Raw genomic sequence first — 6000 nt, 5'->3', positions numbered from 1 at the left:
TGCAATATGCATTGAGGGACACAGTTGTTGGTCTTCACCAATGTTGAAGTGATTAGGTTCAATAGAATAGATGAGAAATGCTGAAAGTTAAACCATCTCCCTACCCCCTTGCAAATTCAGGATCTTGTCCTTTTATAAGATGTTTGAGTTTCTAGACACTGCAACTTTGCTCTGCTTTGGCTCCACTTGCAGGTCTGTCAGATAAGGAATGGCTACTGGGTAGATTTCAAAGGGAGAAAGGAAAAACACAGTCGGGTATTTTAGCTGCTTGCATTTTGAATTCTTTTTCACTCACAGCAAAAAAAAAAAATTGAGACAGTAGTGAAATAAGCATTGACTGAGCTACACAATTGTAAAAATCTCTAAGAGTTTCAAAGAAGCCACCTTCCAGCCAAGGAAGCTGATATGCATGTCAGTTTAGGTGATAATTAGGAAAAAGATAGAAGCCTGAGAGTGAATGTAGCAATAGTTGCAAAAATGCAAAACTAGGAAATGCTGTTCTGTTAAAAAGCTGCCCATGTAAATATCATAAAATGTTGTGTGTAAATAATGGTAAAGACTTACTATTTCATTAGTAATGTCTGATTTTTTAAAACAGTAAAAAGCAGTTTCATCAGTATCTATCACACTACCATATAGTGTGATATTGAGAACATACCATATGTTTTGAGAAAGGAATAGTAGTTTCATTGTTTGCATATTCAGGCAAATCTTCAGCAATCATCTTCGTACTGTAAATGTTAAAATGTGAATTCTGTCAAATGAATAATTCACACACTGTGAAGCCATACGTGGAAACACTACAGGTACAGAGATGTTACACCTTCATTGCTTTATGGAGCAGGTATATTTTAAGGACTATGAAAGGAGCTGTCATGTTTCAAAGAGCTTTAATTTCTCTAATTAGAATGGCAAAATTGCAGAATAGTTGGAAGAGGCCTCTGGAGATGTTCTAGTCCAGCCCCCGTGCTCAAAGCAGGGTTAGCTAGAGCAGGCTGCCCAGGACTGTGCCCGGATGGGTTTTGAATATCTTCAGTGATAGAGTCCACAAGCTCCCTGGGCAACCTGCACAGCCACCTGCACAGTAAAAAAAAAAAGGGGTTTCTTATGTTCAGATGGAATTTCCTGTATTTCAGTTTGTGCCCATTTCCTCTCATTCTGTTGCTGGCACAGCTGAGAAGAGTCTGGCTCCATCTTCTCTGTGCAGTCCCATCAGGCATTTGTACAAAGTGATAAGATCCCCCCTGAGCCTTCTCAAGGCTAAACAGTCACAGCTCTCTCCGCCTCTCCTCATATGTCAGATGCTCCTGTGCCTTTATTATCTTTGTGGCCCTTTTCTGGACTCCCTCCAGTATATCCATGTCTTGCATACTGGGGAGCCCAGTACTGGACACAGCACTCCAGATGTGGCCTCACCAGGGCTGAGAAGAGTGAAAGGATCACTTCCCTCAACCTGCTGGCAATGCTTTTACAGGATTAGTTGCTCCATCACTTTCCCAGGGATCAAGGTGAAGCTGACCAGCCTGTAGTTCCCCTGATCCTCCTTCTTGCCCTTCTTGGAGATAGGTGGGACATTCAGCCCTTAGGAACCTCTCATGATTGCCATGACCTTTCAAAGATGATCAAGAGTAGCCTCGCAATGATATCAGCCACCTCCCTCAGCACTCATGGGTGCATCCCATCAGGGCCTGTGGACTTGTGTACATTCAGTTTTTTTAAGTGTTCCCTAACCTGATCCTCTTATCCCGAGGCTAAGTCTTCATCGCTCTAGACTCTCCTTCTGGTCTCAGAGGCCTGGAATTCCTGAGACCCAGTCTTACCGGTAAAGATTGAGGTAAAGAAGGCATTCAGCATCTCTGCCTTTTCTGTATCCTGTGTCAGCAGGACCCCTGCATCATTTAGCAGTGGGCCCACAGTTTCCTCAGTGTTCTTTTCTGCTGCTGACATACTTGTGGAAGCCCTTCTTGTTGCCCTTCACATCCCTTGCCAGATTCAGCTCTGAGTAGACTCCGGCTTTCCTAACCCTTTCTGAATTCACCACTTTACAGATTGGGAGCTACAAACCACCTTGGCTTCCCCTGCTGATAAAAATGCAAATGATCTAGCAAAGTATACTGTGAGTCTTCTTGTGGTTTTGCAAGGTACAAAGCACAAATTCCAAAGTAATATTTAAAAATCAGATACAAGAATGCTGTATTTGATCCACAAGCAGCAAAGCAAAGAAAGAATATCTCTGAAGAAGGGCCTCTGTAACAAGTTGGTCATACTACTAGCTTTCAGTCAATGTAATCTCATCTGAAGGAGGCAGAGGTATGTCTGTTGTTGAACAAATCATGAGAGCTTCCATAGCAGTCTGATTATTGTTTATATCGTGATCAGGGGCATTAGCCCTGTTGTTGTTTGCTGTATTCTTTAATTTGTTGATTGAAAACTTCAGGAGCTAAATAGAAGTAGCATCTACCAGGAATCCTCCACAACCCCAGCGTATCACTGCAGTTTAACAGAAGTCTGCACGTGGATCCTTATGCTTTTGTACCTGCAATACCTTGGAGAGGAAATAATCCTTGTCTAGAACAGAGATTTATGAGGCTAGGTTATTGACAAATATAGAAGAACATGATCTTGCAACATTCAGCTTTTGCTCTGAGGGAGAAGAGTGACCTGCTTCTTGACAGAATTCCCCCTAAGCCAATGAAGGTGTAGAGGAAGTGAGGAACGGCATATGCCTGTCCACTGGCAGATGTTTCTGGAAGAGGCTGTTGATCACTGCCTCTGAGTATTAGTGGACTGGGACAGATAATGCACATAGTAAATGTATCAGGCTATCCTGCTGAAGAGTTGTCAGATAGGTGTAAATAACAACTAGGATTTCTGGCATTTGAATGGAACATAATAAGAAAGAAAGATAATCCTTTCATTCTTTCCTATTCCTTCTCTGCAATCCAAACAAAATTATTAAGTAAATGAGCAATTCCTGCTTCCCTGACAATTTTTCAAGATCTATCCCTAAACTACACCCCTATTTCTGTGCTCAAGCCTAGTCTCACTTGCAAGGGTGACATGCTCTTTGTCGTTCACAAACACTTAGTGATTCCTCCCTGGAGTATTTATCTTCCCCATTCCTGCAGAAAAGTGGTGGTCTACTTGCTAGCTGCCTTAGCGCAAGTGGATCTAACAGACAGCATGCCATCCAGGGTGGTCGTAATGGAGTCTGTGGCCTGGTCTATAGGAAAGTATTTGCAAAATAATCTCAACAGAAATCATGAACAAGACAAACTATGTCAACATTCTGCTTTGACTCTTGGGATAGAAAGCTTGAGCAGAGTCTCTTCCCTAATCACGAAGGCTGCAGTTTCTTTGTAGTGTAACTGGATTCTGCTCTTTTACATTTCATGAAACTGGTAAGTGTTAGAAGATTTCTAGTGCCCTTACTACTGTCCTCCACAGTCATCTTGATGCTATCAGACAGCAGCTCTTGTAACAAGGTCTGACAGAAGACAACTTAACTCCTACAGCCTCTGCGGGACATCATTTTATTCACTCCTGAGGAAAAATCAGGAGGGGGTGATGTTTTACACCCACTTTAAAAAATCTCCTTTTTTTTCCACTCATGATCATCTGAAGCAGGAGACCCTAAATCTTTGACCCTTCTGTTGATGAAAGAGATTTCCCTGTTCCCCTAATTGTTATTCACACGGGTCATTTTCTCAAATCAGGTGGAGGTCAAGCAAGAGTATTCTGGGACATTAAGACAGACTGAGCTAGCCAGCAATGACTGTGTGGCTTCAACTCTTTATTTCCATGCCTGAGTTAGTGAGACAAGTCTATTGTCTCCTGAGATATTAATGAGTTACAAATACTCCCTGAGCTGCTTGGTTATCACTGGTTTTGCCCCTTGGTAAATGTGTAAACAGTTCTGTAGTCATTACCTTGTAAGTCAAGTAAGTCTTTTTCTCCTTTTGCAGTGCTATAGCATTGCTTCCTCTCCCTTTCTCCTGAGAGAGCAAAAGAACAGGAACAGAGCAGCTCCAAGGTAGTTCCAGGGACAAACTTTCCTAACAAGAGATTAAATGGAGCATTTCTGTGCAGCAGAAGGGGAGCTGGCAATTTCCCATGGTTTTTCCTCAAGGCAGCATAAAGAAATAAAAACTTTAGTGCAGTTGTCACTTAGAAACAGGTGAGATGCTAGCTCTCTGCACAGATCCTTGCATCATGACATCAAATCCACAGCACTATATGAGCTTCCATGTCGCAGTTCTGTAAAATGCTTGGACACACAGGTCACCTGGCACAGAGGATCTGTTCCAGTTCTGTGTATGCTCAATAACTGTGCTATACATGGCCTTTTCTCTGACAGAAGGAGCTCTACTGAGGAAGAGTATTTCACAGTGGGGTCTGGGAACCTCTGTTGGATCCTCACACAAGAAAAAAACTTTGAAGTTCTCCTATAAAACAGGGGTCTCCTCTGGCTTTGATTATTTCTGGAGAGGGTAAGCTTACCTGGACTGCTCTCATGTCACTTGAGGCCAATTAATTTTATTAATCTGATTATCGGATTGTTCTGCAAGGCTATCATCTCCCTGATGGAGATGTCTCTGCTCCAGTGGGGGTTCTCCATGGGCTGCTGTCCCTATGAGGGTGTACTTCCTCCAGTGTAAGTTCCCATGGGCCACAGTCCCTTCAGGGGTGTCCCTGCCCCAGCAGGTCCTCTACAGGCTGCAGTCCCTATGGAGGTGTCCCTGCTCTGGTATGGGTCCCCCACAGGCCAGGTCCCTTCAGAGGTGCACCTGACTCTGTGTGGATTTCTCCACAGGTTGCAGTCTTCTCAGGTGTGTAGCTGCTTTGGTGTGGGTCCCCCACAGACTGCAGTCCCTCAGAGGTGTACCTCCTCCAGCATGAAGCACTTCCTTCCAAGACCGCGCCTCCAGCTGTGTCTCCAGCAATGTCCCCTTATACTTGCCTCCTCCATTTTGTTTCTTCAAACGCATCCTCTTTTGCATCTCCTCCTGTGTCTTTTCTCATGGGTGCCCTACTGTGTCTCCTTTATGGGTCTCTTCATGTCTTTCCTTTTGTGTGTCCTCATGTGCACCCTCACCTGGCCCCTCCTCCTTTCCTTCCCAGCAGCTAATGCCCTTTCTGAAATACATTTTAGCAGAGATGCCACATGCTCTTCTGACTGGTTGAAGTTTTAGTGTGTGGTGGGTTGTTTTTATCTGTTACAGAGTTGGGGGGGAACTGGCTGTGACTGGCACAGGGTGGTTCATGACCTCCTCCCACACAAGTCACCCCCAAAGCCCCCAGCCACCAAAACCCTGCCATTTATGCCCCGTACAGGAGGCTAAATGAATTTGGATACCAAAGCACTGTAATCGCAGATACATGCAATATTATGAAATACATGACTACCCTGTGCCATGGAAGAGATGGTGCAATGAGGCAAAGGAGCTGGGCAGGTTAGCGCTGTGGTTTCTTATATGACCTCCCCATCCGGTGGGAGAGATGGCACAGTCCCAGAGAGAGGCAGGGTGGATTGGCGTGGTGGTTCCTGTCACACTGTGCATAGTGCTGGCGCAGGGTCACGAGGTTTTCCTGGGATCTTTTCTGCTCCTGGGGTTCCCCAGAGATTGGAGAGATGGTCCCAGATCCTGGTGCAGGATCATGGGACTTCCTCCTGTAGTCTTTTTTCAGCCACCCTTGGTTATCATAGCTTTCTTAAGTGCCCTTAGTTATGGGATGGGGTAGAGAATATTTCGCTGATGATTAGTCCATTTGTTTTCTGATTTGCTGTCCTTTTCTGCTTTGCTGTTATTTTGTTGGCACTTACAGTCAGCTCCAGACACTTCTGGTCACTTTTACACTTCTTGATGAACAACAGGTTGTTTGCATAGCTTGCCTGTCTTTTTCCTAAAAAACAAAACTATTCTGTTGCTTGGGACAGGTGGTTGATCAGATTTTGTCTGCTACTATTGTAAAAGGTCAGTTAAAGCTCATAGGCTTATG

This window comes from Dromaius novaehollandiae, chromosome 1, assembly GCF_036370855.1.
Source record: "Dromaius novaehollandiae isolate bDroNov1 chromosome 1, bDroNov1.hap1, whole genome shotgun sequence".
NCBI classification, from domain to species: domain Eukaryota; kingdom Metazoa; phylum Chordata; class Aves; order Casuariiformes; family Dromaiidae; genus Dromaius; species Dromaius novaehollandiae.
Note: the sequence above shows the minus strand (reverse complement) of the source record.